Source organism: Pelodiscus sinensis, chromosome 14 (assembly GCF_049634645.1).
Source record: "Pelodiscus sinensis isolate JC-2024 chromosome 14, ASM4963464v1, whole genome shotgun sequence".
Lineage (NCBI taxonomy): Eukaryota > Metazoa > Chordata > Testudines > Trionychidae > Pelodiscus > Pelodiscus sinensis.
The window spans coordinates 37,957,142-37,969,912 of NC_134724.1; the positions used below are offsets into that span (position 1 = coordinate 37,957,142).

The 12,771-nt window shown below is 46.0% G+C and overlaps 1 long non-coding RNA gene across 1 annotated transcript in view; it reads left to right on the plus strand.

The window, feature by feature from the left end:
* The first annotated feature begins 4,332 nt into the window (after positions 1-4,332).
* The window catches only part of LOC112545638 (uncharacterized), a 37,590-nt gene continuing 29,151 nt past the window's right edge, over positions 4,333-12,771 (plus strand). Inside the window, exons 1-2 of the long non-coding RNA XR_012895826.1 lie at positions 4,333-7,368; positions 9,354-10,705. This is a non-coding gene — a long non-coding RNA (uncharacterized LOC112545638). The remainder of the gene's footprint in view (positions 7,369-9,353; positions 10,706-12,771) is intronic.

Genomic DNA, 12,771 nt, shown 5'->3' on the forward strand with positions numbered 1-12,771 from the left:
TCCTGCAAGGTCCTGAGAAGAGATTAGCAATTGCCCCCTCTCTGCGCACACCATACAGCGGGATGCTCGCCCTTGGGACAGGAGTAGCTCAAGATACACCCAATGCATAATACCGCCATAACTTGAAAAGAGAGGGCCAAGCACCAGCAAAGAACGAATCGGTGTGCCTGGGAAGAACTGGTTTCCCTTTGCTAATTACAGCCATGTTGCTTAGCACTCTAGGGCAGAGATCTGAAGTTCTGTTCATAGCAGAGGGGGTGGGGGATTGTTTTTTTCCTTGCTTTCTTTGTTTAGTGTGTAGGTAGCGAGTGTCTGGAAGGGTTGCTTGGCTGGCAGCATTAAGGAAGCCTCTGCTGCACAAAAGCTTAAGTGTTCTTTCAGAGAAGGGTTTGTTTGATCATGGTTTTTTTATGAATTGTGCGATTTATTTTAATTTACCTAGGTCTCGTTTGGCCAAAGAATGAAATTCTGAAAGGAGTCTTTAAAGAACAAGCAAGCAACTGGTTCAGGTTGGGATTCTAACTGTGTTCACTCCCGTTATCACCCGAGGGAAGGCAAAGAGAAGGGCACTTCTCTTATACTCAATAGTGATAGAAATGTAGCCGTGTTAGTCTGGTGTAACTTAAACAAAATACAGGACTATGTAGCACTTTAAAGACTAACAAGATGGTTTATTAGATGATGAGCTTTCATGGGCCAGACCCACTTCCTCAGATCAAATAGTGGAAGAAAATAGTCACAACCATATATACCAAAGGATACAATTAAAAAAAAGAACACATATGAAAAGAACAAATCACATTTCAGAACAGAACGGGGATGCGGGGGGAGGGGAGGAAGGTAAATGTCTGTGAGCTAATGGTATTAGAGGTGATAATTGGGGAAGCTATCTTTGTAATGGGTAAGATAGTTAGTGTCTTTGTTGAGACTGACACGTAGAGTGTCGAATTTTAGCATGTATGACCGTTCAGAGGATTCCCTTTCAAGAATTCTCTTCCTTCGACTAGTCTTCATTTGAGGCTGGCTGGAGGTCAGGCGGCTGCTCTGGGGGATGGGGCAGGCTAGGCTGGACTGGCTTGCCGTCTGTCTTCTCGCTAGGTGCAGGCGACACAGACCAGACGGGGAACCCATCGTCTCAGGTCACGCTAGAGGAAGGCCTTCTGGGCAGTGGCTCTTGCTTAGAGCAGCATGACTGGGGCAGGGGCAGGGGCTGAGAGTCCTGCTCCGCGGAGGGGCAGCTGCAGGCCCAGCTGCTGGGGTGAAGGTAGGCGGTGGAGCCTTTCCCAGCCCCAGTGGGGCTGAGCTCAGACATTCCTCTCTCTCTGGGCATGGGGGCTGCCGGGTTGGGCTGAGCCTGAGAGAGGAAAACCAAGGGAGCAGCAAAACTGCCCGGCATTGTGGGTCCTTTGTACCAAGCCGCGGGAGAGGCAGGTACTGGGGGAGCCGTGGCTCAGTGTCTGAGCGCCATCGAGTGGGCCAAGGGGCCTTTGGCTCCTCTTGCTTCTCCTGTTCTCATCTCTGTCTTTTCCCATCACCTTCTGCCTCTCCAGCCGCCCTCAGTCGTCACGCAGGGGCGCTGTGGGGGAAAGTGCCTCTCTCCCCAAGCCCAGCTGCTCGGCTGCAGCAGGGTGGGAATTGACTCTGGAAAGTCCCTCTCCTTGCGGGTAGCAGGACCTTCTGCCCTCCAGGCTGGAAGGCGACTGGTGGTAACAGCAGCTGGGGAGCAGGGGCAGGCAGCTGGGGAAAAACCAGCCACAGGTCAGGGTGGGATTTGCCTATTGTCTGTGGCCGTGAGAAAGGCGTCTCTTTGGTACAAAGAATGAATGCCCTCTCCATCAAAGTGGAGCAGAGCACCCACGGCTGCACAGAGGCCTCCGCTCCGTACTGTCAGGCTATCGGCGTTGCCTGCAGATTAGCCCTGCTAGCTGAGCCTCGTGCCTTCTGCCTCCATCTCTTCTTTCTCCTCGCACTTTTGCTGCTTGCGTCTGAGCTCAGGGTCACCCCTCCCCTCCCCACCTCTCCCCTGCCTTTGATTTCTCTCCCTTCCTTCCAGCTCCAGAAACAACAAAGGTGCAAAGGGATTTTGTAGCAGTGCCCACTAATGGGGCAAAGGAGTGAGAAACCGTCCAGATTTTGTGAGGGCTTCTCAGTCTTCAGGTTCCCAGCCTTCCTTCGGCTTGTAACGGTCATCCTCTGAGTGCTGATTCTGCCCTAACCCCACCTGTTGGCTCCCTTGGTTATTTTATTTATATCGTTTGCTTTGTCTTGTCTTTTGGGGCATGTCTAGACTACATAGCTCCATCGACGTTTCACGAGGCATAAAGGATCTGATGACAAAGGGTTCTGGGGTCGGCAGATCCCTGTCTAGACTGCTGTGCTGTGCCGGAAAACATCTGATTGGCACAGTGTGGCAGCCATTTTGATTTAAATGAAGCTGCGATTATTTAAATCGCAGCTTCATTTCCCTTTGTCGTCCTGCCTCATCTACATGGCTCCATCGATGGAGCCATGTAGTCTAGACGCACCCTTGTTGTCCTGGAACAACAAGTGATTTTTATCCCATTAGCTTCCATTTAGCTTGCCGGTGTAGCACACAGTGTTCAGCCTTTCCTTGCCTATGCACACAAGCACAGCAGCCAGTCTAGAGGAGAAGAAAGCAGCTGGCAATTTTAAAAGGACACATGTCACCAAAGGGCAGCTTAGGCGACATCGGGAGACCTGGAAGAGTTTAGTGGCCCTACCTACAAACTGACCAGACAGTGATTGAGTTGGGACAGTATTGATCTATCATCCCAGCTGAGCCTCACAATTTCATTCGAACGCTTGTAGAGCGAGGACTGAGCGCCAAGACTCTTGACTTTGTTTTCCAGCTCACCACATTGGCCTGACCACTCCACACCTCACCAGTCTGTAACACAGAAATCATCATCCTCTATGTCATTGGGAAAGCTGTTTTCTGTACTTAGACTGTAAACCTTTGGGGCAGAGGCCATCTTTTTGTCCTGTGTCTGTACAGTGCTTAGCACGATGTGCTCCTGGCCATTAGCGAGGCTCTGAGCTGCTACCACACTGCAGAGAAATAATGGTGATGGCAATTTCAGAGCCTCTGACAGAAGGTACCGTAGACAGGAAAGTATGAGGACAAGTGTTTGGCTCCACATTTCGTTTAGTCTTTAAAAATTGTCTTCTGGATTATAAAGAGCCGTTGCCTTTAATGGCCATTCTGTTGCCAAGGAAACAGTTGTCACTGTTATTTTTCTGCTTAACGCTCTCAGAGCGTACTCCTCAGTACTTACCACACACTGCTGCTGGAAGAGTTGTGCTGCCGAGAATAGATACCGCTGCTCTACAGATTGATGTTCTGGCACGCTATTAGATGCCATGTGAGCTGGAGCTGCTGTTAAGCCAAAGCAGGTGTGTTCATTTCAGCTTCATTCATTCCCCTGTTCAGTCACCCCTGTCAGCTAAAAGGCAAAGAATAAACCAGGGAAGGGAGCAAGTTTCTGGAGCATCCAACAGGTAGTAAGGGCAAGGACAGCACCAAAAAACAAACAAAAGAAAGTTCAGATTTAAAAACGGAGTAAAAACTTCCACCTGCCATTGACTGGTCTGCAGCCTGCATATGTGTGTGCAGCCAGGGCTGGCTCTAGGCACCAGCAAAACAAGCAGGTGCTTGGGGCGGCACATTGCCAGGGGCGGCATTCTGGCCAGAGGAGGAGCAGGCAGGGAGTCCCGTGGAGGCCGCCCCGAGCTGGGAGCCCCGTGCCCCGCTGCTTGGAGCCTGTGCCTGGCCCTGGGAGCTCTGCATGGGCAGCCCCGAGGCCCGGCCCTTGCTGGGGCACTTCCTGGAGGGCGGCGTGGGTTGGCGGCTGCTGCTGCTGCTGCTGAGCCTGGTGGCCTCTTCTTCGCCTCTGAGTGAGTGCGGCCCTCCCTCCCCGCCTGTGTGTCCCCGCACTGGCCACCCTCCCTCCTGTGTACCACCACAACTCCCCCTCCCCCACCTCCCGCCCATGGCTCCCTCCTGCCTATGTACCCCCCAACTGTGTTCTTTCCCCCGCAACTTCCCTGCCTATGAACCCCCCTTGCCCGGCTATCCCTTCCTCCCCCCCAGCCTGTGTGCCCCTGCCCACTGTCCTGCGACCCCCCCCAGTCCTTCCCCCCTTTCTTCTCCTCCCCCAGCTCGGCCTCTGCCCAGCAACCCTGCACCCCACCTCCTGGCCCACTACAACCCTGCTGGGACCCCGTCTCCTCTTCTCACCCCCCTCCCCCCTCCCCACCCTGCCTCCCTGCCACGCATCTGGATCCCTATCTCCTATCTGGCCCTCTAAACATTCCCCCACCACCACCCCACTCTTGGGGCCCTGAACCCTTCTCCCCCTGCCCCGCCATGAACCCAGCCCCCTTGTGCTGTGTCCTGACCATCTCACCCCTGCCTGGGACCCAGGTGATTCTCCCTCTCCCTTTGGCCGAGGAAGGAGAACTCTGGTGTTCCCAGTGCCCGTGTCCCCAAGTCCCTTCCTGTCTGGGGCTGGAGAGCTTTATTAAAATTGGAATTGTGATCCCATTTAAATAGGCTTTGTTTTAAATAATAGACCTTTAAAATTAAATTAAAAATTGTAATGGCCTAAATTTATCATAACCTATTTAAAAAACTTATGAAGTAATTTTAAAAATTAAATAGAACATGTCTCCTGTCAACTTTTAAAGAAATTCTACCAGTTCACTAGTGTAAGTTGCTGTGTAGCACCCAGAACCAGTGTTTACATCAGCAGTAGCTTCTTCTGCAGGTGAAGAGAGAATGTTTTTATCACTTTGGTTTATTTAGCTAGTTCAATTCAATGATTAGTTCATTCCGAGAGTTGATGAAGCAGAAAAACTTGTTTTCCTCTTCTCTCAGTAAAAAAAATGGTTATGAGAGCATTCTAACATCTTAAAGAACATGATGACTAGATTTGATCTGTTAAATTCACTAAGGATATTTTCTTTGTTTAATAAATGAATTTTAGATGCACAATGTGTTTGGATACTTTTTGTTATGTGTCCTTCACATTTAAGGTAGTTTTATTTCATACAAAAATTAATGCTGGTTTTGTTTATTTTAAATTGAATTTCCGTCCAAACAGAAGTAGGTGCAAATCATATGTTTTTAAAAAAGTAGCCACCACTTAGCAAATAATAAATGGGGTAAAATCTGTTTCCTAAGTGTTCCTATTATACACCATTTGTAATAGAATAAAAATGTAAAAATTAAGAATATGATTACATGTAAATTACACAATTATTTGGGCATTTATTTAGTTGGTAGCTGCACTGGGTGTATTTTCCTGGCTAGTAAATAGAAGCACCAAATTTGGCAAAAAGGTAATATTTAGTTGTAAATCAACATGTTTTAAAGGTTGCTAATTAATAAGTCTCAACCGTCTTTTAAGAAAATATTTTAAAAGTATAACTTAAATGATTAATTGCTCATTTAAACCAAGGTTTTCTGCTTTGCAGTTTAAATCATGATTAAAATTAGAGATTTAAATCAAAGCTATTTAAATCAAGCCACGCTGCTTCAGAGGCTGTTTGGTCCGTCCCTGAAGGAGAAAGCATAGGGCTGCGCCCATGGAATAGGTCCTAGGCTAGTGGGGTTTTGTTGTCTGATGCCTGTCTTGTTCTGGACAGTTGAACTGGGGAGTTGAAACAAAAGTTCTCTTAAACCCTTTGAACTGTCTTATTGTATAGTGAGGCTGATTCTTGTCCATGGACACCAAGAGTTGGGCAGGTTATGTGTTGGGGTTGGAGTCTGATTATAAGGCTTCTAATAATAAAATCCCTTTGCAGAGTGAGGAGAGGGACCGGGACTCCAGCACTAGGTGATGTGAACAGCTGCATGCTTTGGAAGTCTTTAACTGACTTGCTGTGGATGAACCTGCCCTCCCATTGTCCTCTCGTGTGGAGTCCCTGGCACTCTCCTAGGAGATGAAAATGACCCGGGGTATGGACTTCCCCCAGAGCACTCACCCCACCCTCAGGAAGCTGCACAAGCTGCATTTGCACGTGCACCCCCAGCAAGCTGCACAAATTGCATTTGCATGCACAACCTCCCCAGACAAAAAAAAGCGGGAGGGTGGCCAAAAATTGTTTTTGCTTGGGGTGGGAAAAAACCTAGATCCGGCCCTGCGTGCAGTGTTGTGGCCACATTGTTCCCAGGATTTGAGAGCGACACGTGGGTGAGGTCATATCTCTGTTGGTGAGAGACAAGCTTTCGATATACACTGAGCTCTTCTTCTGGCCTGGGAAATGTACTCAGTGCGTCACAGCTAAATACAAGGTGTAGCCATTGTTTAGCTTAAGTAGTTAATGCATGTTTCAAGGGACTGTTCAAGTGAAGTGGCCTCCAGTCATAGGGAGAAAGGAAGGGAGGAGCTTGTTAAGTAGGTTGTAGATAGTTGTAATAAGCTATAAATCCAGTGTCTCTCTTCAGTCCATGAGCTTAATGTTAGCAACATTATGCAGTTAAGCTCTGCAGCTCATCTCTGGAAGGAGTGTGCTGGTTTCCTTTGAGGGTGGGGACAGGGAGGTCAGATGTGGAGTGATCAATTTGTGAGAAGTGTTCACCTGCCGGTGACATGGTGTTTTTTTATCGTTTTTCTCTGAGAGTTCATTTGCAAGAGCAGTGATTGTTTGGCTTCACCCACATAGCTGTTATTGGGTCATTTAATGCACAGGATGAAGTACATACATTGTGGTAGGCCCGTGGATCTTGAAAGGTATGTTGTGGCAGCTGGTATTGATCATTAGACCAGTGGAGATATTTCTTCAGGTTCTGTGTCGGTTTCTTTCCCCCTTCCCGTCCCTTCCTCGGGAGTGTTAATGGGCTGCTTCACCTTGAAAGTGCCCTTAAAATATGAGCTAACTTCTTTCCCATCTTGTATTTAGCTCTGAGTATGTTTTTCCATACTTGATTAAGTTTACGCTTGAAAGTTTGTCTTTGAGGCCATGTCTACACTGAGAGATAAGGTCACATTTATTAAGGTTGACATTTTAGCACCCGATTTTGTAAAGTCGGAGGCACATATCTTCACTGTGTGCAACAATTGGACGTAGTTTGCAGTAGCATGTCCCCAGAAGGGTGGCTCCTGTCAACTTTGAGAGTGATGCACGGTGGGTAGCTATCCCCCTTGCATTCTGGGTTATGTTCCCAGTGCAAAACTGTGGTCTGGGTAGTTCTGGGTACATGTCATCAGCATCCCATAATGCACTGGTTCCCCCCCCCCATTCTGCTTGAAAGGAATGGCAAACACTCTTTTCACGCCCTTTTTTCCCTTGTCTATCTGTGCAGATGCCATAGCAGCGTAAGCATGGACCCCATTGTGGATCCCGGTTAGCATCAAAGCATTATGATATTAAACATGGTGCGCCTAATGCTGGAGTATATCCAGAGTGTATCTAGAGTCCGCTGGAATGAGGATGAATCTCAGGAGGCCATGAACAGACTCTTCTGTGAAGCACTTGAATTGAGTGACTGGCAAATGCCAGATAAGTATAGGATGGTGGGACCACATAGTCGTGCATGTATAGGATGATCTGCAATGGCTGCAAAACTTCTGTATGCGTAAGGCCACTTTCATGGAAGTTTGCAAATTGCTTTCCCTCGCCCTGAAGCACAAGAATACCAGGACGAGGCCCGCTCTTCCAATGAAGAAGCATGTGACAGTTCCCTTGTGGAAGCTTGCAACACCAGACAGCTACCAGTTGGTTGGGCATCAGTTTGGAGTGGGGAAATCTGCAGTGTGGGCTGTTATGACATAAGTAGCCAAGGCAATCAATACCCTTCTGCTACAATACCCTTCTGAGAAATGTGGAGAACGTAGTGGAGGGCTTTGCCACACTGGGGTTCCCTAACTTGGGTGGGGTAATAGATGGACCATGCAGCCTCATCTTGGCACCCAATCACCTTGCCAGGGAGTACATAAATCTCCAGGGGTACTTCTGGATTGTGCTGCAGGAGCTGGTGACTCATAAGGGCCGTTTCACAAACATCAGTTTGGGATGGTTGGGAAAGGTGCATGACATGTGCATCTTTAGGAACTCCTGCCTCTTCGGCAAGCTGCAAGGTGGAACTTTTTTCCCAGATCAGAAAATTAACATTGGAGATGTTGAAAAGCCAGTAATGATCCTTGGTGACCAAGCCTGCCCCTTGCTCCCATGACTCGTGAAGCCGTACATGGACAGCCTAGACTACAGCAAGGAGCAATACAGCTGCCGGCTGAGCAAGTCCAGAGTGGTGGTAGAATATGCTTTTGGATGTTTAAAGGGAAGGTTCCGCACTCTACTGACTAGGTTAGATCTCAGCGAACTAAACATTCCCGTTGTGGTGGCAGCTGGCTGTGTGCTCCATAATATTTGTGACAGTGAGGGGGAAAGTTTTCTGTCAGGTGGGGGGGCTAAGGTATAGCGACTAGCCAGGGATTTTGAGCCGCCAGACACCCGGGCAATAAGGAGAGCACAGCGAGGGGCGGTGCAAATCAGAGAGGCTTTGACAGAAAGTTTTATGAATGGCCAGTTTTGAGAGTCATGCATTTTGCTCTCAATGAGGTGCCCCCAGGGGCGGCCCATGAGCCTAGGCGAACTAGGCAGTTGCCTAGAGCACCGCTGTCCCAGGCGCCCGATGATGACATCATGGCCGTTGACAGCCATACAGGCGGGGGTGCCAATTGCGCCGCCTGCCTGGGGCGCCAACTGCCGCAGCCGGCCTCGGGCCGCTCCTGGGTGCCCCTGCATTCAGTGTGCTTGCTTGTAAATCTCCCCACCCCCCTTCAACACAAGCAATAAAGAGACTGTTGTTCAGAAATCATGCATTTTTATGTAGGGAACACGGTAGAGGCAGTAAAGGAGTCCAGGGCAGGAGCTTTGGGGGGAGGATCACAGTTGTGAGAACAGTTTTTTGCTCCATGACGCATCCCTGGGGGTTGAGTGTGATTTCAGCAGTGGAACAAGAGGGGATGACATCCTCTGGCTCCACTCAAAAACCATTTTGACTTGCCATTGCAGATAAAACAGTGGGCCACTTCCCAGCCTCCTTTCTCCAACATGCCCCACTAGAGGTTTCAGATGAAGGTGCAAGATGCCATAATTTTTCACTTAAGAGTATCGCCTACACTTGCTACCCGCAGGGGACTTTCTTCCTAGCCCCTTTGTTCAGAGATTGGCCTACGTCTCACGTTTCTCAGCATTGTATTTCTCCCAAATGTTTGGTTGTGGGGATTTTTTTAAACCTAACTAATATAACTGTTTGGCCTCTTGGGAAAACAGTTGCCTGTTTATGAATAATAGTATTTTATTATGTATTTGTATTGCTGTAACAGCTAGGAATCCCACTCAGAGGATAAAGCTGACGATACTGAGAACAGAGGAAGCCCTAAGTGTATGACCTCTGGCTTTTCCAGTGGAAAATCTTCATCAAATGAGCTTTTTTCCCCTGCCCTGATTGATTTCCAAAACTACTGGAAGTAGAGGTAAAATGGACAAAGTTGTGAATAGAGTGGATCGTCTGAGGCATCAGGCGTGGCTACAAGGAACAGTCGCGTCCCATGACGTGTTGACACATACAAAACCATGCTGACTGCCAAGGGAAAGTGAGATCTTACTCAGATGTGGAAAATGTCATTTTCCCAGGATTTTTCTTTCCATTCATAGCTGGAGAAAATTGCATTTAATCCCACAAGAAAACTGCTCAGAGATGAGGGTATCTGATGTGTTACCTTCTCCCTAGGGACAAGGGACAAAGCCTTTATGCTTAAAAACCTTGAGGAAGCTCAGAAATTTGCAAAGACTCAGTTGCAGAAAAATATAATGCGAAGGCAGTTTTAGGACCCTTTTTATGTTAAACAAATGGAGTATGCTGCCAGAATACTATTTGGTAAATGGAAGATATGTTCCTAATCCATTGTCTTATGAATTGCATGATATGAGGTTACCTTCCCTGGTGACCATCTGTAACTAATAGGGAAAAGCATCTGTGATACTTTCATTTCTTTGAAGGCGCTGATTGAGAGCCTGCTACGCTTTTCTTACAGTCTCCAGATTAGGTACTAATTAAAGGGTCTGTTGTGAAACATCATAAATATTCTTTGCATGCAGACAAATGCTGAGAATGCTCAATATCCTTTTACTTTTTGTGGCCCTCTAACGAGACCCCAGTTTGTTAAAGCTCTTCAGTATGTGCTTAAAGCCCTTTGAAGTCAATGGGACTTAAGTAGATGTTTCAAGTTAAGTTTTACAGAGCCACAGACTGCTAGTTAGGAATAAGCTTAATCTCCTACATTCACTGAAGGACTCAAAGACATGATTAATGACTAACAAAGCCCACTGAAAATGTGGGGATGATCCCATGGATTTTGCCGGTTAATTTTAGCTAATATTAAACACAACAAGCAAATTTCGTAGTGTTTGCAAAGCTCCTTCTCCAAGAAATATGATGAGAGGGTAAAAAGAGAAGCGAAAGAGCATTATCAGCTGCCATGTTTTGTTATCCATGCCAGTCAGTATTTCTGTAGGGTTGTAATAATAATGGTTCTCTGATAGCTTTAATGACTGGACCTTTGTTCTCTCTTGCAGCTGTGTCTGTTGAATAACCAGTCTGCTTCCTTTGCCTTCAGTGGGGTGTTTGATGGGGTGTAAGTGCAGTTGAGAATGCTGTTGAAATTAGAAATGCCGTGTAAGTATCCATTTGGCAGCAGATAAATATCTTGTGATACACCCATGGAGTGGGCCCTAGGAAGCATCATTATACACAGACGATCCTAGTTAGAAAACAATTCCTTGGATACAGACATTAAGCAACAGGCAGCCTCCCACTTCATCTCTTTGGCATGCTTTAAGATTCTGTCTATGAAATATCAAGATAATTAACCACCAGGAAAGCTCTCCCAGAGATGGATATTGCTCTAATTCAGGAAACCCCTCTGCATAATCCGAACGCAGGTCGTTGAAAAAAAACCCTGAGTTTAAATAAAGAAAAACAAAACATTAAGGACCCAAGCAACGTTGGGTAAATCTTCTAGTACAGTAATAACCTCCCTTCAACAGAAAGGACACCCACAGTTCTAAAAATGGAGCATAGATTTCAATTTTCAGATGTATCCCAGTTACGCTTAGGGAAGAGCTGTAGACTCTTTCTGCCAAGTATAAAATACCAAACTCAGTGGCTAAATCTGAACATCGCTCCAATTCTCTGTACTAATCCATACTCAAAGGGACTCACTGTTGGACAAGTATATGGTAGTATAGTTACCGCCTGTGTTTCTGATACTATCAATGGACAAGAAAGGCTGCAGGAAGGTCTCAGATCTTTGCTCTAAATACTTCATTAGTTTGTTGCTGAAGATTATGAAGTCACATCTCTAAAACATACTTGCATCAATCTTTAGATGCGCAGTCTGAGTCTTCTGCTTCCTTAAATGCTTGGATTTTCAGACATACATTTTTTAAAATAAATGCTTCAGAAGATCACCTTTATCTAAAATGCACATCTCAATTTTAAGTACAAAAAACTTATTTCCACAAGTCTTCCTGTCCTTTCTATCTATCCCTGCTGCAGTCTTTTTCCCATCAATCGCCTGTTCAAGAGAACCCTTAAAGGGACAACATTCCTTTTCTTCTAGAGCTGGACCAATGGGTTTCCCTTTCTTTACTTCTGACTATTTGATGAACTGGTTTTAGGAGAACCCTACATCAAAACCAGTACCTTAGTAAGATATAAAATCCTTTGTTATACCTAAGAAATTTGGAAACATATTTTAACATAAATATATTATGAGATTTCGTAAACATGTCTATTGCGATGAAGATAGGAAACACTAATATATTTTTTGCTTTTTCTAAAAGCAATGAATTTGGTTATGAACACACTAAATGGCTCTGACTAATTAATTTAAAATAATGTCTTTGTTTCAGTGCATTAAATATATGGTAATCTGGAACGATTTCTTTATAAATGCTTAAGAGTACATTTAAAATATAAAATCAGCTTAGAAATACTGATTAAGAAAATGTAAAACAGAGTAGGGCTGCATTGTGTATCCATAATATTTGATGTTGTATTCAGCAGGACAAAGTTTTTTGCAAATAAATCTCTGACAAACATCAGGGTACAGTAAAACTCCAATAGTCCGGCATCCAATAAGTCCGGCACTCCTGATAGTCTGGCATCAAAATGGCAAGAGCCTAGTGAGTGAGCTTCGGCAAAAAATGAGTCACAAGGTAACAGCGGCAGCAGCTGAACTGAGCAAAAAGGGTAAAATAGGCTTAAAAAACCTAAAACGTTACAGTATAGTGTATACAGTATGTACAATAAAAAGGGTTAAGAACACTTTATATACAGCATGTAATGTATACATTATATATATAACCATCTTATAGTACCTCCTGATAGTCCGGCATATTTGATAATCCGGCACCACTTAGGTCCCATAGGTTCCGGATTATCAGAAGTCTACTGTATATCAAAAAACCTGTGAGTGACATTTTTATTCTCAAATGTAGTGCTTTTAATTCAGTACCTTCTGCATATCCAGGCTTCACAATCTGGCATGCAGTGCAAAGCATGCTCCATTATCTTTAGAAAGAAATCGTAGAAGAGCGGGGTTTTCCCCCCAATATCATTTGCTACATTTGGGTTCAGGGATTTGACTCGAAGGGGACGAGCAAGGAGCGGGAGGAACAGAAAAGAGAGACAGTGGGGCCTGACGGGGCAGGGCCTGAGGCAGAGCAGGAGTGGAGAAT